We start from the raw sequence: 23,044 nt of genomic DNA, 5'->3' as shown, positions 1-23,044 counted from the left end.
GAGTGAGCACTGATTGGCTAAAATGCAGGTCTGTCAAAAGAACTGTAATAAGGGGTCAGTTTGCAGAGGCATAGATAAAAGGTAATCACAGAGGTAAAAACGTGTATTTGTATTACAGTGTTGGTAATGGTTAATAAATTAATTATATTTCTTTTGAACCCACAATAATTCAAGTGTTGACTGTCCCTTTAAGCTGTGTTGTTGTCATCAACATAGTGATATGCCATCATGCATAATTGTAATGGTCATTGTTTTGTATTAGGACAACAGTTTGGACATCACATCACAAAATCCAATCAATGTAATGAACAAGGACAGCATGTGATGATGTTGTCTCAAAACACTTGTAAAACACACTCTGCAAACAATCTGCCTCCATGGACCCGGTCCCATAGAAGCCAATTAAATACAGAGTGTGTTCCACAAGTGTAAGAAGACAACATCATCACATACCTATCCTTTACACATTAAATAACTTAAAAGTATATATATATATATATATATATATATATATAATTACTTCTTCCCACGAGACAGAGGCTCTGGGAAGGGCAAATGGCCACTCCGACGAGTCCTCCTTGGAGATGGTTGGGGAAGAAGGGGAGGAGGAGGAGTATGAATGGTTGGGGATTCATCAAGCAGAGGAGGAGATGGAGGCCCAGGAGCAGATGGTCCAGGAGCTGAGGGTCTTCCCATTCCTGGTCTGCCTGCCACCTCCCGGAGGACCTGCAGGATATTATTTTGTCTTTCGAGCAGCCAGTTCATTGCTTTTGTCATGAACTGTCGTATTCCTGTTGTTCCCTCCAGGAGCTCTGCATTTCTATCAGGAAGGCCCTCATCAGCTCCACCTCTGGTACCTCTGGGGGGATGTTCTCCTCAGGAGGATCTTGTGCACGGCAGGCTGCTGGTGCACGGTGGACTAATGCATGGGGAGCTGCTGCAGGGATCACTTCTGCATGGGGGGCTTCTTCAGGGGGCGAAGGTGTAGGGATATCTTCCATTTTTCCCCGAGGTAGTGTGTCCCTTCAGCACCACTCTCATGCCTGGGTGAAGGAGGAGCCTGTTGGTGCTGTGTTTCCTCCTTCCCGGCCTCAGACTCTGTATATTTGAAAATGAAAGAAAAATCGAGATATTAGTACAGTTCCAAATAAAGATGTAAATGTTCTATTTGAAAGTGTATTAATGAGGCTGCCTTCGTAATTCAATTGTAACCAAAATCAAACAATGCGATTTCCGTATTTGGAAACCCGTCTTTCGGCTATCTAGATGGTCAATATGAATGTATTTTTGCGTGCGTCTTAAATCTGTTTAAATGCACACCTAATCTGTAGACTAAATACTAAATGTGATGTCTTTTCTTCCAATCCAACTTTCCCAAGGTAATTCTGAATGCGTTTCCGTAATAACGTTTAAAAAAGCGTCATTGCGTTAGTCATATCCTTAAATTCTTTTGTATGTGAATGGGTTATGAGGTAAAGAGATTATTAAATGAGCTTACCAGCAGATGAGAGGGGCAGGTTCCCGGTATCAATTCCTCCTTTGATACCGACTACAGCCACCTCAGGGGGTGTTGGGACGCAGCATGTCCTCCCAGCGGCTGTAGACAAATGTCTGTTCCGGCCCGCCACCGGTCCCTGCATGGTATTCAGTCTCCCTTGAGTTTATTTCTGCAGTCCGGGTAGCAGTGCTGTATTGATTTGACATCCCTCCTGCACTCCCCCACTGCGTTGACAGCATTTGTGATCTCCAGCCACAACTTTTTCTTTGAAGGGGTGGCCTTTGGTGCCTCCAGCCCCCTAGCCCTCTCCATATAGGCTGCTATGAGGACCTCCTTCTCCTCTGTGTTATACCTCTCCTCCCTCTCTGGGCTTCCCCTGGGATGTGAGCCTCTGTTGTTTAGAGTGTATTTCGCCCTCTCTGCGCTCCTGCCCTACACCACTGGGCCCAGCCACTTGTTCATCTTCAATAAAGTGGCTGGGTCCACCCACCCCTTCCTCTCCCCCTCCCCCCTTTTCCCTGTCCCTCTCTCCTGCATAACCTGCTCCCTAACCTGCTGAGTAACCTGCTGCATAATAAGCTGTAAGAGCTCCGCGCTGATCTCCTGCCTCGGCTCTCCCCTAGCCGTCCTTCCGGCCATACTCGTTCCAAATGTGAAAGTGTCCAAAAGAAAAGGAGGTCAAAATAATGAACTAAAAGTAAAAAGTGCTCAAACTATGAATGGTCTTAAAAAAATAGGATAAGGGGTATTAATTAACAGACAAACGTATAAAAAAAGGATTAAATGAGGGTATGTAAACAATAAGTTGGTGTAAATCAACCAAATTCAAACTATTGGATGGGTATGGGATTAAAGGGAATGTGGTATGGAGTGTATGTGTGTGTATGTAGTGCTACTGATATGCGTATGTATTGAATGTGTTTGCGTGTAAATGTGTTTATGTAATGTATCAAAAAACAGCACTCGCACACTCACCCAGACAAACTCTCACTCTCTCTCTCTCTAACTAACTCTCACTCTCTTTAACTAACTTACTCTAACTCACTAACTAACTCTCACTCTCTGTCTGACTGTCACTAACTAACTCTCACTCTCTCTCACTAACTAACTCTCACTCTCTTTAACTAACTTACTCTCACTCACTAACTAACTCTCACTCTCTGTCTGACTGCCATTAACTAACTCTCACTCTCTCTCACTAACTAAGTCTCTCTCACTAACTCTCTAACTCTCCGAAACCTCCAACGCCTAGACCTGCACCTATCTCATAAAAGCAATACAGTCAAAGAAGCCATGTTTCTTGCGTGCTTATATACCCTATGTAAATGGTTGTAAATGCCCATATGTATTTGTGGAATGTGTACAATGCGATGATGTCATAGTGATCGTTTTGCATAACATTCTCCTAATTTAGTATCCCAAAATCTAAATGTTGATTTCTGTTTGTATCGTATTTGTTAAGTGTTGTAAATATTTATTTTGTAATAATGTTTTGTAATCGTCAATGTGAATGTTTTGTTTGTGTATCAGTGTGCAATTCATTTTTCATGTAGTTTTGTTCCGTGATGCAGATCGCAACGTATTTTCGTAATCTTCGTTTAGTGTAAATGTTGTGTAGTATTAGTAGTGAAGTATTAGTAGTAAAGTATTGTGAATGTTGAATGCGTATGTGCTATGTTGTGTGAGCAATTGTTGTTTGTCCATTTGATCTGATTTTAGTTTGTGTCCATGAAGTTGTATGCGTGATATGACAGAGCAGTGTGTAGTTCTTGCGATATTGAGTATTAGAAGACAAATCTGTGTATTCTTCAATTTGCAAGAAAAAACAAACAAAAGCGCTTCCCATCAATAAAAATACTACAGGGCATCTCTTTCCGGTAACGGCGTCTGATCACGCTGTGACGTAGGTGCGCATGGAAGAGCAGAGGCGACAGTGTACGACTGAGCACGCCAGCTACATGCGGAGAGGAGAGTGGTAAAAGCCCTAAGCAGCAATTTTAGAACTGCCGATTGCCACTACGCCTCGTGCTCTTACGGCCAGCATATACAGCAAACTAGGAGGCAAGAAGGAAGCAGCCTGGGACTGGCTGAAGCACGCACACCTACTCGTGTCCACGGCCTCAAGATCTCTTGGCAGGGGTAACCAGTCTGAGGTACAGCCGGAGCAATTCGGAAGGGAGGCCGCACAAGCTAGCTAACATCATAGCTTGGACCGGTAAAACTTAACATAGGCCTAATAATGTCTATTGGCCACAGACAGATCAGTTACTATATGCAACGCACTTAAGGAGTATAAGTGAACTTTCTGTTTTTTTGGATTAAGCACTCTGGCATAGCTCCCCGGTATATGTATTCATAGCTATAGGTATATTAAGTCTGGCTGACCTGGGAGGGTGAAGAGAGACCAATGGGGCATAAGTAGCAAAGAAGTAAAGCGCTATAGTCCGACGGAGGCTAATAAGCTGCTAGATATGCCATCAAGTCACAGAGTAAGTCCCTCTTAGAAGCTGCCAGTGAAGCTACCTGTCTTTGCCGGCTTTGTGTCAATTATCCTTCTCATATTGGTAACACACTGTGGAGAAGCAGGGCCAGTCGTCAGTCTGGAGGTATAGGGGGGGGGTGAAGAGAAGCAAACTTAAAGGGGGATATATGGAAAAGAGTATGCTGCACGCAATACCTCCCCTTTGGTGATATACCTTAGGTCGCAGTCCCTCACCCTATCCCCAGTGAAGCAGCCCTGGGTAAAATGGTAATCCACCTGGCATAGATCTGCGGTAGTTGAAGCTAAGAGAAGTGTCCTGGTCTGTTGGGAGGGTGAAGAAAACTCATTATCTGGTTCCTAGCATTAAAAAACTCTGGTCGTTTGTTGAAGGACAAAGTAAAATCAAGGGAACTGTGTTTTGGCCTGTATATTTCTGGCACAACGTTATATTATAAAATCTGAGTCTGGTGGACCTTGTGTGGTTGTATCTGAAAATCAGGAAGTCCCTCACAGACCTTTTACCTCACTGTTGTTTATAGTGAATGGACTTTTGTTCACAAGGACTTAAATGCTGATATATATATATGGTTATATTAAATATAAGGCAGATCTGTCTAGCTAGCTGATAATATAACAAGTTCATTGTTTGTATGGCAAGCTGTTGTGGTGATTGAAGATAAGGGCTGCTCATCTAATATACACAAAATTGTCACACTGGCACATGCACTAATTGCACTAATTGCATATAAGGTAGAGTGAATCTCACCTTTATATAACTTTTGCATTTTTTTTTCTTTTTCTTCTTTTTTCGCCTTATCTTTCTTTTTTCTTTTCTATTGTAATATATTTTGTATGGTTTTTTGAATTGCACAAAGTCAAAAGTCATTTTGGCTATTCTTATTTATTTATTTTAGGTCATTTAGATCTTAGGGGAATATAGCTTATTCTAGGACACAAAGATCTCAGGGGTATATTATGGTATGTTGCACAGTTTAGAATATAGTCACGTCTTTTCATTTTTTCGCAGTCAAAGTAGTCACACTTTTATGGTACACATATGGAGAAATTTGTACACACAGTGAAAGCTAAATCGCCAGTAATGGCTCCTAAAAAAGACAAAAAAAGCAAAGCCAGTGTTTTGCAGGATAGTATATTGGAAGAGGGCAGCAGTGCTAAAATGGACACAGATTCACAGGCATTGATAAAAGCTATATGCGTGGCATTGTCCCCACAATTTGACCAACTGCGCCAAGATGTACTTACACTTACAAATGAAATACATGAATTCAATAGCAGAATAGAAGCTGCCGAACTGCGCATCTCAGATATTGAGGACAGGTTGAATATAGTTGAACAAGATACAAGCCAGCATAAAACATCACTAGAAAAACTGCAGGACAAGGTTGATGACCTTGAGGATAGAGCCAGAAGGAATAACCTGAGACTGGTTGGGGTTCCAGAAACATCAGAATACAGTGACTTAAAAAAATTTATCGTAGAGAAATTACCCCTCCTGCTAGATTTACCAGACCCCACACGACAGATAGTGATCGAGAGAGTGCACAGAATAGGGCAGTTAAGAACTAAAGCTGATGGTGCGCAGATACCAAGACAAGTGATAATGAAACTGTTAAATTTCCAAGATAAAGTAGATCTGTTGAATGCCTATCGCAAAAAGAAGGAAGTTTTTTTAGAAGGTGCCAAACTATTAATGTTTCAGGACTATTCGGTTGAAACAACAAATAGGCGGAAGGTCATGGCCCCTCTATGCACACGCATTATTAAAAAAGGTTTTGAAGCATTTTTATTATATCCAGCCCGGATAAAGGTCCGTAAAAATAACACCTGGCTTATGTTAAATACATATCAAGAAGTTAATATGTTTTTAGAGGAGAATGCTTAAGAAGTTGTGCTGGCTCTTTAAGAAGATGAAAGAACCAATTCCTATAACAGTGATGATGCATATAATTGATGATGTTTTTAAGTTTAAGTGTTGGGAGGGGGGTTCTTTTTTCTCCCTTACCCCCCCCCCATGTTTCTTTCTCTGTTTTTTTTTTTTTTTTTCCCTTTCCCCCTTCTCTCTCCACTCCTATTTCTTTCTCCTTTTTGCCTTCCTCGCATGCTTTTCCTCTGCCCCCCCTCCTCCAATAGTGAAATCGCAAGAGGTTTACGGGTCATTTATTATATTATGGAGCATAAAGCTAAAAGAGACTTAAAGTTTCTAAATCAATAGAATGACAGAGATGGTAAACATTAATCTGGTATCCTGGAATATCAGAGGCATAACAAACCCAATCAAAAGAAAAATGGTTATAAAAAATCTCAAAAAATTTAAATGCAATATAGCATTTTTACAGGAAACGTATGTAACCCAAAAGGAAGTAAATAAACTGAAAACAGATTGGGTGGGCGAAGTCATTGCTTCAGTTGGAACTACCAGAAAATGTGGGGTGGCTATTTTGCTACATAAAAACCTAAACTATAAGATTGCCCAGTTAGAAATAGATGCAGAGGGACGGTTCATTATTATGCAGATAAAGATAAAGGATCAAGTGTATATATTGTGCAATATTTATGGACCTAACAATCAAAGCCCAGATTTTTGGGAAAAAATAAAAACTAAATTGACACCATATATAGAAAGCAATCTGATAGTGGCAGGAGATTTCAACCTAGTCTCTCAACTTCCATTAGACAGATGGCCGTTCAAAGTGAGAAAGCTAGGTCAAGAGAAATGTAATATCACTCGTTTTCGAAAATTTAGAAACACGTTAAATCTAAAGGATGTGTGGAGGATTCAGAATCCAGAGTCAAAAGCGTATACATGCAAATCTAACACATATAAATCATTATCACGGATAGATTATATATTAATAAATGAAAGGCTTGTTGGGATTGCTGAGGCAGATATAAGTTCAATCATTATATCAGACCATGCCCCAATTTCTCTGTCTTTATCAATAGGTTCTGCGAGTAGAAATAGCCCCACATACCTTTTCCCAAAACATTTATACTCTAATCTTAAATTTCAGAATTGGTTAATAGAGGCCTGGAAAAAGTATGAATGCTTGAATAAGAATTCAGTTAAAAGCCCTGAGACATACTGGGAAGCCTCGAAGGCAGTACTACGCGGTGAAATAAAGGCATATTTACATAAGTTATGGAAAAAAACCCAGCTCCGGGAGGGACAATTAACAAATCAGTTATCAAATGCATATAACACATATTTACATACAGCTTCGCCAACTAATTGGCAGAACTATGCTAAAGCAAAAAAAGAAAGAGATATATTCCTCCAACAAAAAGCTGCCTACACGGTGGTCAGGTCTAATGCAAGGTTATATAAGTTTGGAGGAAAGATTGGTAAAAATTTAGCTAATTTAGTTAAACAAAATCGGGGTTCTAATTCCATATCTGCAATATCAGTCAATGGTAGTCGCCTAACACAGTCTAAGGACATAAGCAAAAACTTTCTAGAATATTATACCCAAATTTTTTTATCTAAGGAAATCAATGCGGATAATAAAAAAGCTTTTTGGGATACATGCAGGCTCCCGACATTGGATGAGGAAGCAAGCAAATCACTGTGCGAACCAATTAATAAAGATGAAGTCACTCAGGCAATTAAAAGTAGCAAGCTAAATAAGGCTTCAGGGCCGGACACTTTTCCGGCAGAATTTTACAAAATACTTACACAGCAAATAACGGAACCTTTATGTGATCTATATAATGCATATTACCTGCAAGGACATCCTATCTCGGGTAATTTCAGCGCCTCCCTAATAGTGCTAATTTTAAAGAAGGGCAAGGATGCAGAAAAACTAGATTCATATCGCCCTATATCCCTGCTCAATGCCGATTATAAACTATTAACAAGTATCTTGGCAGCTAGATTACAAAAAATTCTGGATAAACTCATCCACCCAGACCAAACTGGTTTCTTAAAGGGCAGATCCCTATTTTCAAATCTAAGGAAACTATTATTAACAACAGAATATTATAACATTAGGAAGAAATCATATGAGGCTGATAGGGAAGACAAGGTTATTATTGCTCTCGATGCCGAAAAGGCTTTTGATTCCATTGGTTGGGATCACTTATTTACCACAGTGGAACAGTTTGGTATGAGAGGTGCCTTCCTGTCGTTTATACAAGCACTATATCAGAATCCAAAATCTGCCCTAATTGTGAATGGCAGGACTACAGAATGGTTTCAACTGGCGCGAGGCACTCGACAAGGGTGTCCACTCTCTCCACTACTTTTCAATCTTTGCATTGAACCACTGGCTATAGTATTACGCAATACCATTAGGGGGATTAGACTTGGGGAGACAGACATTCAAATCTCCCTTTATGCAGATGATTTGCTTGTATTCCTCTCCAATACTAAGGAGAATATTCCTATATTATTGAGTTTATTGAAGCGATATGGTTCATTCTCAGGGTATACAATAAATGATAATAAATCAGAGGTTTTGTGGCTAAATAAGACCAGAGACTCTCTGGGGGCTTTGCCCTTTAAGGAGGTTAAAATGATTAAATATTTAGGAATCAATGTCACAAACTGCCCGGAAGAGTGGTATCGAGCTAATATCGATGGCGTCATTAAGAAAATCCTAGAGGATATCTCTAGATGGACATCATTTACATTAACACTAGCCGCCAAAATAAATCTCATAAAAATGATCACACTTCCCAAACTTCTGTATATAATGCAGAATATCCCACTGTTCCTACGTAAAGGAGATATAAACATGTTAAATTCGGCTTTTAGGAGATTTTTATGGGGAAAAACAAAGCACAAAATGTCGTTAAAAAGACTATCTCAACCCAAAGAAAACGCAGGCTTTGCCCTTCCCTCAATATATAATTATAATTTGGCCTGCTTGATGAAGATAGTACCAGATTGGTTATTAGACATGGGTCAGCTAACGCCTCTGGATGTAGAAGCCGGCCTTGTTAAACCGTATAGCCTAAAAGCCCTAATACATATGAGGCAAAAAGATTGGCCTCCTTTACTTAAAGGGATGTACACTCTTAGAAATCCTATTATAGCCTGGCAAAAATTATGCACGGCGGTAGGTGTCAATTTCCAGTGTTCTAGATATCTACCAATCCAGAATAACCCACTCTTCCCCGCAGGTTCTGATACCGAAATTTTCAAGAGATGGAAGGTAGGGGGCTTAGTCTATTTTGCACAATGTATTGATGAAGATAGACAAGTTATTCATTCATTCGGCTCCTTAAAAGAAAAATATAATCTCCCTAACCGCGATATGTTCGGTTATTTTCAAATCAGGCATTTTCTCAACAATACAGCACTTGCAGATTTTTACATAAATTGGGAAATTCTAACTAAAGCTTTGTCACGCCGTCAGCTTGGCAGAGCCTCTATATCTCATTGGTATAATCTATTATTGAGTAAAGAAGGTGTCTATGGCATGGAACGGCTCCATGAGAGATGGTCATTAGACATCCCGCAATTGGAGCTTAAGACAATTCAAGAAAGTATTGATAGGGCTTGGTCAGCGATGCCTCTGTTATCTTGGCGTGAATCTCATCTTAGATTAATTAATAGGACATATATCACCCCAGAGAAGTTAGGGAAGTGGAATAATATGCAAAGATATGAATGTACACGTTGTCACTACCTAAATGCCAACTTGATCCACTGCATCTGGGCATGCCCCAAAGTTAAACAGTTTTGGGCAAAAGTCTCATTTTGGCTTTCAAAAACTCTAAAGTTTAAAATTTCTCTGAAGATGGAGGAAATTATCTTTTTAAGGCAATACGATGAAAGGGCGGGAAACATAAAATTTGTTAATTTTACAATCTTAACCGCTAGAAACATTATTTTTTCCTCCTGGAAATCTAATAGAAGCCCTATGCTCACCTCCTTTCTGAACATGTTAGACTCCAAATTAATATATGAACAATATGAGACGCAGATATCTTCTGAAAAAGAAATTGCCAAATTTTTCAGGAAATGGGGAGAATATATTCTCTCCAATACGCTGGAAGTTCAAAGAGGTCTCATTGCTCCCTTCAAACACTCTGAATGGATTCAGAATGCCGTATTGAGAGGGGAAATCAGTAGTGATGTAATCACTTAACTTTTGATGGTCCCGGCCTCTTGGAGAGGGGGGGGAGGGGGAATTCAATCTAATTGCCCTTTAAAAAAATTTAAATTTTTTTTTTTTTTTTTTTTTTTTTTCTTCCTTCTTTTTCCCAGTCCTTGCTCTTCTTTGCTCTTTCTCTGTATTATTCCTTTTTCTGTACAATATACCTGTTATGGGTTATTGTTTGTACAAAAAGAAGAAAATGTTTTGAGGCACAGGTTTCTCAATTTCTACTCCAAGAAGTATTATTGGATTAGGTTGTAGAACTCGGTAAAAGCATTTTGTACCCTTTATTATTTATAAGTAGCTGTATATTACACTAATCACGAAATATGTTCGCGTTTCATTGTATTAACTGATCGACTTATGTTTGTAACCTGACCCTCTTTTCAATCTATAAATAAAAATTTAAAAAAAAATAAAAATACTACAGAGCGTTGTAGCACACAGACATCTGTCACAGCAAATTTTACATAACTTTTTAATTGATTCATATTGTTTTTTTATTATTAATTTTCTTTTAAATATTTTTAACTTAGCTTTGGATAATATTGGTATAATGATCGATCTTTGATATGTATGTCAACATGGTTACTATGTCATCTGGTATATATTATGTAAACATTTCTTTTTTAACTACCAGTCAGTTACTGCATAAACAGGGTGTATGTCTAATTATTTCAGGGCTAAACACGGCCCTTATAGGGTTAAAGAACATAAGGTGTTTAGTGGGTGTGTTTATGCCTAAGAACGTACCAGTACCTTGCAAGCAGTTTGATGGACATTTCCACTAACCAATCCTGTCTCTACACCTACACCAGCAAGGTGTGAATCAGCTGTACTTAAACCAGCACATTTGGCTGGGATGTAAATTTACCTCTTGAAAAAGTCTGGTGGAGACGAGAGGAAACGCGTTGAGGCATCAGAGCCTTTCCCCTCGCACAAGCTGTGAAAAAGCGGAGCGGCTGCTGTAGTAACTGATCACAAGCTGAAGGCTAACAAACTGCTGACAGGCTAAAGGATCTACTGAGCACACGCTACAAGCTTCCAGCAAACCCGGCTGCTACTATTTCTACTCAGGCGTGGGGGAGCCGTATACGGTGATATTTTCAGTACTGCATTAATTGTTTTTAATCTTGTACGTTTTATTCTTTATGTTTTGCGCTTTTAAATATCTAGTAAAAACTTTTACTCTTAGAGTGTGGGGTGCGCTCTTGTCTTCTATTCTTTTTCCAGATTCTTCAATTTGCATTGATCTCTATGGGAGATTCCATTACGCGTCCGTGATTCCGCTTTGGAAATAAATGCGGTACTCGTATTACCGCAATGCGTAACAAGGTTCTTTTCAGACTTGTAATCCCAACATTATGAAAAGTGTGCAATGAATATAACGCACACGCTCATTGCGAACAGCCATTACGCAATAACTTGTAATCTAGCTGAATGTGATCACGCACGTAGAATTATTTAAAAGTCAGCACTAATTGCCTGAAAGTCAAAAGATCTGAGATAAGGGGGGAGTCTGCAGAAGCTTAGATACAAGGTTATTACAGAGGTAAAAAATATATTTCTATAACAGTGATGGTTATGGAAAACTGGGGAATGGTAAATAAAGGGATTATCTATATTTTTAAACAATAACATTTTGGTGTTTACTATCTTTTATGTCTGCATTAGTTATGTGCACTGGTAAATTTTTCAGTTCGGCATTTTTGACCGACCCAGATGCACCCTGCAAATCAGTTTCTCCCTCCAAGTTGGCAGTTTATAAGTTCTGAGTTCTATTTTCCCCTTAATTTTGGGATCATGCAAGGTGGCCAGCATCAGTTCAGGCCATTTCTTTAGAGGGTTCCACCTACGACCTTTCAGCTGCTCCTTCAGCCTCTTGACAAGTGCTTCTACCCCATCAGGAACCACTTTGCCAAGTCGGAAGCCTCTGCAGATGTCAGAAATGACGAATCCGGCTTCCTCTAATCACGGCTTCCCCCTGGGGGAATCTTGGCCTGATTCCACGCTGTGATTGGAGGAAGCCGGATTCGTCATTTTGGACCAGCGAAGACGGCTTGCGACGGGTGGAGGAAGTGCTGGAGCGGCTGCCAGGATTAAAAGGTAAGTTTTTGAGGAAAACGAGTGAAATGTCAATTTTGATGAATTAAAGTGCCCTTGTTTTTAATAGGATTATTAGAAACCGGGCACTAATTCATAAAAATTGACCTTCACTTTAAGAGGGTGCTGGGGAAGCCCTGCCTTTTACTCTTCCTGCCGAAGGAGTTGACTGGCTTTAACACTGTGGTGGAAGTGATCTGCAATCCGTTTGCACGGTTCAAGTCAACTTGATAACCTAGTGTTGCCTTCAGGAATAGCAGCCTTTACCACCAGGTGGAGGATGTGAGCAGAACAACGCACACCTATAAAGTCACCCTCATGGAGAGCCTTCTCTATATTGGGTGCTCTGTTGGTGACAACAAATCCTATTTCCACCTTGGTGCCTGCCCACTCTCCTACCCACTGTGCCACTATTCTCCTAAGAGCCTGCAATGTATTTTTAGTGGTATGCTGCTCATCCAACTTCTTTGAATGGAGGAGGAATGACTGGTAGCCCTGTCGATCTACCAACCAGTCCTGCCTGGAGCTTCCTGCCGCTGCACCACCACTAGCACTACCCTCATCCCCATCACACACCCTGAGCTGCCACCAGTGCATCAACAGGAAGATGGAGGCATGATGGCCGCTAGGAGCACTCCATAAGTTGGTGGTAAAGTGCACTGACTGTCCGGAAGCCTTAGCCAGCTCCTCCTTCAACACAGCAACTCAGGATCGGTATAGAGAGGGGACTATGCTCCTGCTGAAAGTGCTGTGTGAAGGGAAGTGGCAGTGGGGAGCAGATGCTTCCATCAACTGCTTGAAGGGCTCCCCTTCAAGCACGTTGAAGGGTGCACCACCAAGAGCTACAAGCTGACCTATCAGACTGGTTAATTTCTGGACTGCTGCCTGGACATCCCCCTGGAGAGAGTGAAACCCCCCAAAATTCTCTAGGGTGTGCTGAACACGTTATTGGGATGTTGAAGGTGGTACCTGACTATGCTGACTGCTATCAATACTGTGTCCCCTGTTCAGACTACTGCTGGTAGTGCTGATCCTAGTAGGATATGTTTCAGGCTGTAGGATTCCTGTGCTTTTGTTGCCACTGCTGCTGGCCCTGCTTTCTTCCCTCAATAACACGGCCTTGTGGTACGCACGGAGATATTGGTTCATTCCTGAACTGTGAGATGACCCAACACTCTCCCATGATTAACTTCTTTTACACATAATTTGCACTTAGCAAAGCAGCCAATGCTAACAATGTGGTCCCACGCCTCTGAGCGACGTGAAGAAGTTGCTGCCTCTGCCTGCCTTTGTACCGCTGTTGAGGTCTCCTTACTGGAAATTTGAGATGTGGTAATGCTAATTCTTTCTGGTCACACAAAGTAAGCAGGCACTACTTAGTGTGCAAATATAAAATCTTCAAACTTTATTCAAGTATCCAAAGGTATCCAACAGACATGGTGACTGACAATGAAGGTGAATGTCTGAGGTGTTTCACTCCCCCTAGTGGCGCTTACTCATAGACTAATTCTTTCTGCCCTCCTTGGAACACTTTTTCCTCTCCTAGTGGTGATGGTGTGGTGGTGGAACTGCCAGTGATTCTTGTACTGACAGAGTTACCTCACTAGTGGAACTGGCAACATGGGAAGTGGGTCAGACTTTTGTAGTAACTTTCTGCTCCAAAAGGGATGATGATGATGTTGGTGATGGAGAAGAAGAAAATACAGGAGGGAACTGTTGGTCTAAAAGCGGTGAGGAAGTTGTGCTATTGCTCCCCGACATGCACAGACCCTGTGGTGGAATCTCTGCATCCTCCACCACCTCCTCAGGCTCGTAATCAAGTTCCTCCTGGTCTAGAGTAACTGCTATAGCAGACATGCTGGGAGTCACAGCAATATCCTAATCGTCCAAAGCAGAGACGGGGAAGAAACCTGTTCAATACTTCCCTCTTCTCCCTGACTGCTTGACACCATGAGATCATCTACATTTCCTGCAGTGTCTGCCCTGATGCTGCTGTGGTTGCTCAGAGACAGCCTTTCAGATTGTGATAAACCCATCCGGCTGCTGCTAATAAACATAAAGGAAATCAGGAGAGTGGCGGAACTGGAAGTGGTAGAACTGATGGCGGCACTGAAGCCAACACTGGTGCAGGTGGTTTTGTGAGTAGACTGTGTAAAGGGCTGACATGTACACAGAGGTCTCTTGGTAACCTTGGACCCTCTCCCATCCTACTAGTAGGCTTTGAACTAGACAATGTCAATTCGGCACCTTCAGTTCCCCTCACTGTCCGCTTTTGGTTTATGGGTGGTGTAGCAGAGACGTAGTAGGATCTGTAATATCTTTTGGGTAGGCAGAGACAAGCAAGTAACTACTCTTGGTAATTGTAGCGGAGAGGCAGTAGGATCTGTAATATCTTTTGGGTAGGCAGAGACAAGCAAGTAACTAGACGACACATAGTCTGGGAGTTAACAACGACTTTTTTTTTTACAACGGCAAAAACAACCAACTTTTAAAACAGTCTCCCCTAGAAGGGGTTTCCGAACTGATACAATGACATCATCAACATATAATTGTATTACAGTAACATACAGTTTAACATACATTTTAACCATTAGCCTAAATAACAATTCCCGCATAGTTCATAAGTGGAGAGGTTTGCCACAATGCTCCCCCAGAACCAAGCCGGCATACCCAGTCTGATCCAAACGGATTGGCTTGGGGAGGTCCGGAGGAGTGTTCATAGATCAAGGTTCAATTTCGGTTTGTCTGGACAACCCGTCGCGGTAATGGATTGTTAAGTCAAACGGCTGCAGCGCCAAACTCCAGCGCAAAAGCCGGGCATTGTCTCCGGATACCCTGTTCAGCCACACCAACGGGTTGTGATCTGTGAGCAGGGAGAATTGTTGTCCATATAGATACGGCTGAAGTTTCTTGAGGGCCCACACCACGGCCAGGCATTCCTTTTCGATGGCGGCATAGCTAACTTCTCGGGGTAACAGTTTCCTGCTTAGGTAGGCCACAGGATGCTCGCCACCATCAGCCCCTACTTGGCTCAGCACGGCTCCCAATCCAAACATAGAAGCGTCTGTATGGACGAGAAAGCATTTAGTTGGACCCGGGGCAGCAACGATAGGGGCATTTACGAGAGCGTTTTTCAGTTTTTGGAATGCTTGTTCACACTCTAGGCTCCAGGTAACAATCTTAGGAAGGTTTTTACGGGTGAGGTCGGTGAGGGGTTTGGCTAGGGTACTATAATTAGGTATGAACTTCCTATAATAGCCTGCGGTACCTAGAAAAGCTAGCACTTGGGTATTGGTATGGGGAGTGGGCCACTTGGCTACGGCCTCTACCTTGGCCGGTTCGGGCTTCTGCTGCCCGCTACCTACTCAGTGCCCTAGGTACTGGACCTCTGCCATCCCTATATGGCATTTGCTAGGCTTAAGGGTTAATCCTGCCTCCCTAATGCGATCTAGGATCGCCCCTATATGGTTCAAATCTTTGTCCTAGGAGCTGCTAAATATAGCTATGTCATCTAAATAGGCGCATGCGTACTCTTGGGACCCATCCAGTAGCCGATCTACCATCCGCTGGAAAGTAGCCGGAGCATTCTTCATCCCGAATGGCATGACCTTGAATTGGTACAGGCCAAACGGGGTGACGAATGCTGACTTGGGGATGGCATCCTCGGCTAGTGGGATCTGCCAGTACCCCTTACACAAATCTATGGTGGTGAGGTACTGGCCTCGAGCCATTTTATCCAGGAGCTCATCTATCCGGGACATAGGGTAGGCGTCAGAGACGGTTTTATCATTAAGTTTCCGGTAGTCTACGCAGAAGCGGGTCATGCCGCCCCGCTTCGGCACTAGAACGACCGGCGAGGCCCAGGGGCTGTTCGAGTGCTCAATCACTCCTAACTGTAGCATCTCGTCAATCTCTTCCGCATATGTTCTCTCACCGTTTCTGGTATGCGGTAAGGAGGTTGACGCATGGGGAGGTGACCTGGGGTTTCTACCCTATGGGTGGCCAGTCTGGTATATCCAGGCACGTTGGAGAACGTGTCTCTCTTTTCCTGCAGTAGTTCTGCTATTTGAGCTCGTTCCTGAGGACTTAACCGCTCACCCAATTGTACCTCTCCCAGACCTTCGTTCCTTTGTTCCACCACCCTGTATGGGCCCTGCCAGGAGGCCTGCAGTTTATCATTTTTGACTAGTTTTAAGATTAGCACCTTCTGCCCAGTCTGAAAAGTGCGGTCCCTGGCGCCCCTATCATACCAACAATGCTGACGGGTTTGAGCCGCCTGGAGGTTGGAGCGGACGGTCCGAGTCAGGGCCTCCAGGCGCTCCCTAAACTCCAGCACGTATGGTACGATAGGAGTACCGTCTCTAGTGACTTCCCCCTCCCAATGCTCTCGGATTAAGTCTAGGGGACCCCGTACCCTCCTTCCGAATAATAATTCAAAGGGAGAGAACCCCATGGACTCCTGAGGTACCTCCCGGTAGTCGAAAAGCAAATGGGGTAGAAATCGCTCCCAGTTCTTCTGGGTATCCATGAAGGTGCGGAGCATCTGTTTCAATGTTCCGTTAAACCGTTCACAGAGCCCATTAGACTGGGGGTGATAAGCAGAATTTACAATGGGTTTCACCCCACATGCCCTCCACAACTGGTGGGTAATCTCGGCCGTAAACTGGGTGCCCCGGTCCGAAATAATCTCCTGGGGAAATCCCATGCGGGAGATTTTGATGAGGGCATCCGCCACGGTCTTGGCATGAATATTAGCCAGAGCCACCACCTCGGGATATTGGGTGGCATAATCCACGACTGTGAGTATATACCTCTTTCCCGAGGGGCTAGGCTTGGCTAGGGGGACAATGAGGTCCACCGCCACTTAACTAAAAGGCTCCTCTATTATGGGGAGGGAGTGTAGCTTTGCCTTATATCGGTCTCCTCTTTTCCCTACTCGGCAGATGTCACACGTCTGGCAATACTGCCTAATATCTTTGGTGATCCCTGACCAAAAGAAATTCTGAGTTAGGCAATGCTTCGTCCGACTAACTCCTAGGTGGCCTGACAGCAGAATATATTGGGCAACCCGTAGCAGTTCTCGTCTATACCTCTGAGGTACTATTAACTGCTGAACGGACAGGGTAATAGATCCGGGCCACTATCTTCTCTGCATACCTGTACAGTAACCCCTTGTTCCAACCGTACCTCTCTCCTTCCAACCCCGCCTGATTCTGGTCTACCTTATCCCTATATACTTGCAACAAGGGGTCAGTGGCCACTTCGCTACCAAACTCTAGTGGAGGGGCCCAAGAGATATTAGGGGGATGATTGCTCACCTGAGCCTCAGAGTGATCAGCGAGTGCGTTGGTGTGGGCCTGTTGTCAGGTAACCACGGGTAGTGCTGCTTGTGGGGAGGTTTGGGGTGCAAACCCTGAAGTCAGCTCCCCTAAGTCGTTGCCCAAAATAACGTCTGCGGGCAAATTTTGCATAAGGCCCACTTCTACGTTCCCCTACACTGCTCCCCAATCCAAGTGTACTTTGGCCGTGGGAATCTTGTAAATGGCTCCCCTGGCCACCCGGCAGCTACACAGTCTCCGGTGAGTTGATTAGTGGAAACTAAATGTTGCCGGAGCAAGGTTATGGTGGCCCCAGAGTCACACAGCCCTTGGACACGTCGGCCCTGCATATAGACCACCTGGCGGTGGCTTTGTAGGTTGTACGAAGCGGCCTGTACTGGGTTTACTTCATGTAAGATGCCCAAGGGTTCCTTGTGGAAGACTGCGGGTTGGGTCTGTAGTCGGGGATCGATCTGGTAGCAGTGTACAGCTGCCCGGTTGTTTGTGTGGGTATCTTTCTCCAGCTTCTTCAGGTCTCGGAACCGCTGTCGGTATGCCTCCGGGGTAATAGCATACCTAGTCAAGATAGCCTGTTTTACCTTCTGGTAGTCCCTGCTGTCCTTATCTGGTATGGTGCGGTAGGCTTCAGCGGCCCGCCAGGATAACTTGCCAGCCAGTAGGGGAACTTGGTCAGCGGTACTAATATTATGTAGTTGGCATAATCGCTCAAAGTCCTGTAGGTACCCATCGATATACTCCATGTCGGTATGATCCTTGAATGCATGGTAGGGAATCTTAGCTTTCCCTGTACCAGCACTAGAGTGTACTAGTAGCCCCTCTCCGGGTCTCGGGGTGGTTTGTCGGGTCACCATCAAGTACTCCTGTACATCTGCTGATGTCCGTGTCAGGAGCTCCTCTGAATGGGGTAGCGGAAAAAAAGCCAACCGTGTCCGCATCTCTTTTTGGAATTCGTTTTCGTTGTTCGCCATGGGTACGGCCGTACCTGCTACCCGGTCTCCCTCCATGAGCTCCACAATCTGCTTTGCTTTGGTTTTATTGCTGGCAATAATTCCTCTCGCCTCCAGTAATTCCTTCAATGCAGTTCGCTTTCACTAAGACATTGCCAAAATTCTCTCCTTTTGGATGAGACACCATAATTGCCCAACGCAACCAGTCATAATTCTTCTCTAGTGTCTTCAAGATAATGGAAGCCACTTCCTTGTCTGTGAAGTCTTCATTAGTGGAGAGGATCTTTTCCATATCCTCTTGCGCCTGCTGCTTGAAATAACTTGCACAATCCCTTGATGTTGCTTCCATTCTTCTGTAAAGCACAGCCATTTTGTCTGTCCACCTGCTCATCATCAGCTGAACATCAAGTCCAGTCAAGGAACCATGCACAAAGAGACACAAAAGACCTGTTCCCAAAACAAAGTTGACTTTTTGGCAGAAAGAAATCATTTCCCAATGGCGAGGATGGTGATCTTGTATGATCTGTTGTAGTAGGGTGGTTTGCTCTGACAGTAAAAGAGACACCCAGTAGACTATTATAAAGGGCATTTATCTGCCTTTCAACCTTATATTCCTGCATGTATAGTAAGAATACTTCTTTCTCCTGTGCTGCGTAAGGCTTTCCCACTCGTACCATGGCAGTCAGCTGCTGGTACACTACAGCGATGTCATCCTCACAGTGAGTCACATCAGAATCTCGCATCAGACCCTTTACTTCTGCCAGCTCCCAGTCCATTGACTCCAGACTCTTCTCGATAAACTCAGTCTCCTCAGATGTGGCTGATCCCTGTATTTGAGCCACTATTCCCTTCACCAAAGTGCTCAATGACTGCAGGTATCCCACTGGCTCCCACGCCTTTCCAAAAAGTGCCATAGTCAACACTGGTAAAGTTAAGTTCTATCTATGAATAAGGATCATCTACAAGGACTTCTCATCTGATTATGCCAACTGCATATTATTAGTACCGCTGACCAAGTTCCCCTACTGGCTGGCAAGTTATCCGGGCGGGCCGCTGAAGCCTACCGCACCATACCAGATGAGGACAGCAGGGACTACCAGAATGTAAAACAGGCCATCCTGACTAGGTATCCTATTACCCCGGAGGCATACCGACAGCGGTTCCGAGACCTGAAGAAGCTGGAGAAAGATACCCACACTGAGTGGGTGCATCGGCTAACCAGGGCCGCTAAAGGCTGGTTGCAGGCAGCCCAAGTCACCCAGTTGAAAGACCTTTTACAACTCCTGTTGATGGAGCAATTCTTCCAAGGGGTGTCCACCGAATTACAAAACTGGCTGAGAGATCGAAAACCGTGCACGGTACATACCGCAGCGACCTTGGCCGACGAATACCAAGACGCCCGGAGAGCTCAATGAACACAGCAATGCTCCAGTATTGGGGTGACCCCAATGCCCACTGCAGCTCCCACACACCTGCTACCCCGTCCTGGAGGGGGAATCCACCCACCCCCTCCCCGATACAAGACTCGATCAGCTATCCGTTGCCATCTTTGTAACCAACAAGGGCACATTCAGAGAGACTGTGCCAGGAACAAGAACCGATCCACCTGGAACAACCAGAACAACTTGTCAAACAACCGGGCAGCTGTACACTGCTACCAGAACGAGCCCCGACTACAGACCCAACCCGCAGTCTTCCACGAGGAACCCTTGGGCATCTTACACAAAGTAAACCCAGTACAGGCCGCTTCGCACAACCTACAAAGCCACCGCCAGGTGGTCTATATGGAGGGCTGACGTGTCCAAGGGCTGCGTGACTCTGGGGCCACCATAACCTTGCTCCAACAACATTTAGTTTCCACCAATCAACTCACCAGAGACTGTGTAGCTGTCCGGGTGGCCGGGGGAGTCATTTACAAGATTCCCACGGCCAAAGTACACTTGGATTGGGGAGCAGGGTCAGGGAACGTAGAAGTGGGTCTTATGCAAAATTTGCCCGCAGACGTTATTTTGGGCAACGACTTAGGGGAGCTGACTTGAGCGTTTGCACCCCAAACCTCCACACAAGCAGCACTACCTGTGGTTACCCGACAACAGACCCGCACCAACGCACTGGCTGATCACTCTGAGGCTCAGGTGAGCAATCATCCCCCTAATGTCTCTTGGGCCCCTCCACTATTGTTTGGTAGCGAAGTGGCCACTGACCCCTTGTTGCAAGTACATAGGGATAAGGTAGACCAGAATCAGGCGGGGTTGGAAGGAGAGAGGTACGGTTGGAACAAGGGGTTACTGTACAGGTATGCAGAGAAGATAGTGGCCGGATCTATTCCCCTGTCCGTTCAGCAGTTAATAGTACCTCAGAGGTATAGACGAGAACTGCTACGGGTTGACCACGATATTCTGCTGTCAGGCCACCTAGGAGTTAGTCGGACGAAGCATCGCCTAACTCAGAATTTCTTTTGGCCAGGGATCACCAAAGATATTAGGCAGTATTGCCAGACGTGTGATACCTGCCAATGAGTAGGGAAAAGAGGAGACTGATATAAGGCGAAGCTACACTCCCTCCCCATAATAGAGGAGACTTTTAGTCGAGTGGCGGTGGACCTCATTGGCCCCCTAGCCAAGCCTAGCCCCTCGGGAAAGAGGTATATACTCACAGTCGTGGATTATGCCACCCGATATCCCGAGGCGATGGCTCTGGCTAATATGCCGAGACCGTGGCGGATGCCCTCATCAAAATCTTCTCCCGCATGGGATTTCCCCGGGAGATTATTTCGGACCGGGGCACCCAGTTTACGGCCGAGATTACCCACCAGTTGTGGAGGGCATGTGGGGTGAAACCCATTGTAAATTCCGCTTATCACCCCCAGTCTAATGGGCTCTGTGAACGGTTTAACGGAACACTGAAACAGATGCTCCGCACGTTCATGGATACCCAGAAGAACTGGGAGCGATTTCTACCCCATTTGCTTTTCACCTACCGTGAGGTACCTCAGGAGTCCACGGGGTTCTCTACCTTTGAATTATTATTCGGAAGGAGGGTACGGGGTCCCCTAGACTTAATCCGAGAGCATTGGGAGGGGGAAGTCACTAGTGACGGTACTCCTATCGTACCATACGTGCTGGAGTTTAGGGAGTGCCTGGAGGCCCTGACTCGGACCGTCCACTCCAACCTCCAGGCGGCTCAAACCCGTCAGCGCCGTTGGTATGATAGGGGCGCCAGGGACCGCAGTTTTATCTCAGTCAGATATATCTCAGTAATACTTGTGGGACGGTTCTTGCTTCAACAGTGCTTGAACGGAACTTGTTTACTTCGCTTGTTATCATTTACACAGACATCCCATTATATAGCACTCGACTTTACCATGAGCTCCCAGATCCGCCACAATTACCATCAGCAGAGGCTGGTGTCAACCGCATTGTGAACCTGCAGTTACATACTTCTTATGCCTTCTTGTCTCTGGGAAGTTACTTTGACCGTGATGATATTGCTCTGCCCAAATTCTCCAAGTTTTTCCGTAAACAGTCTGAGAAGATGGAGCAGTCTGAGACGTTCCTTGAATTCCAAAACAAACGTGGTGGAAGGGTGGTGCTTCAAGATATTAAGAAGCCAGATGCTGATGAGTGGGGAAATGGGACCCAAGCCATGGAATATACCCTAAAACTAGAAAGGAATGTGAACCAGGCCCTGCTGGACTTGCATAAGACTACCACTGGTCATGTTGATCCTCATATGTGTGACTTCCTTGAGTCAGAATATTTGGACAAAGAAGTAAAGCTAATTAAGAAGTTGGGTGACCATATCACCAATCTGAAGCGTCTTAAGGCAGCTGAGGTGGGAATGGGAGAATACCTCTTTGACAGACTCCTTGGAGAAGACAGTGACTAATAGTGCTTCCATAATTTGGTCAATCTATAAAAAAATCTACAGAAGTTATCTGAGAATACTCAATAAAGCCTCCATAAAAGCAAAAAAAAAAAAGTGGGCTTATACAACCCGAATTGCTACTTATGCCGCTGCTTCTACTAGTTCTGGTACTGTTTGGTCCTGCATATCTCCTACTCCTGGTGGACATGGGATAGCCTGCTACAACAGATGCTGAAAATGTCCCTGCTGCTGCTGCCCCTCTAGTTGATTGAGTTAAAGGGACAGTAAACCTACAAAATAATGTTATAGAATTCTGCACATAATTTAGAATTATATAACATTAGCTTAGTGCCAAGATTATAAATCAAACTATTGCGGAGATACTATATTCCAAAATGCAATTTTCCTGAACGCCGCTCCTGGCTCTACTGAGCGGGTCTTAATTTGCATAAGTGCATCACAGGCACGCTGTCTAGTCACAGCCGGCTCGATCGCGCCATTGAACTGAATGTAGCTCGCAGGAACGAGCTACATTCAGTTTAATGGCGCAATCGAGCCTGCTGTTACTAGACAGCGTGCCCGCGATGCGCTTATGCAAATTAAGACCCGCTAAGTAGAGCCAGGAGCGGCAATAGTTTGATTGATAAACTTGCCGCTAAGCTAATGTTAAAGAATTCTGCATTATG

General features: G+C 44.3%; 1 pseudogene; it reads left to right on the top strand.

The window, feature by feature from the left end:
• Positions 1–21,855: 21,855 nt before the first annotated feature.
• Positions 21,856–22,379, top strand: LOC128641570 (ferritin light chain, oocyte isoform-like; annotated as a pseudogene).
• Positions 22,380–23,044: the final 665 nt, after the last annotated feature.

The sequence above is a fragment of the Bombina bombina genome, chromosome 11 (assembly GCF_027579735.1).
Source record: "Bombina bombina isolate aBomBom1 chromosome 11, aBomBom1.pri, whole genome shotgun sequence".
NCBI lineage: Eukaryota > Metazoa > Chordata > Amphibia > Anura > Bombinatoridae > Bombina > Bombina bombina.
This window is presented reverse-complemented; position numbering and strand designations above follow the sequence as displayed.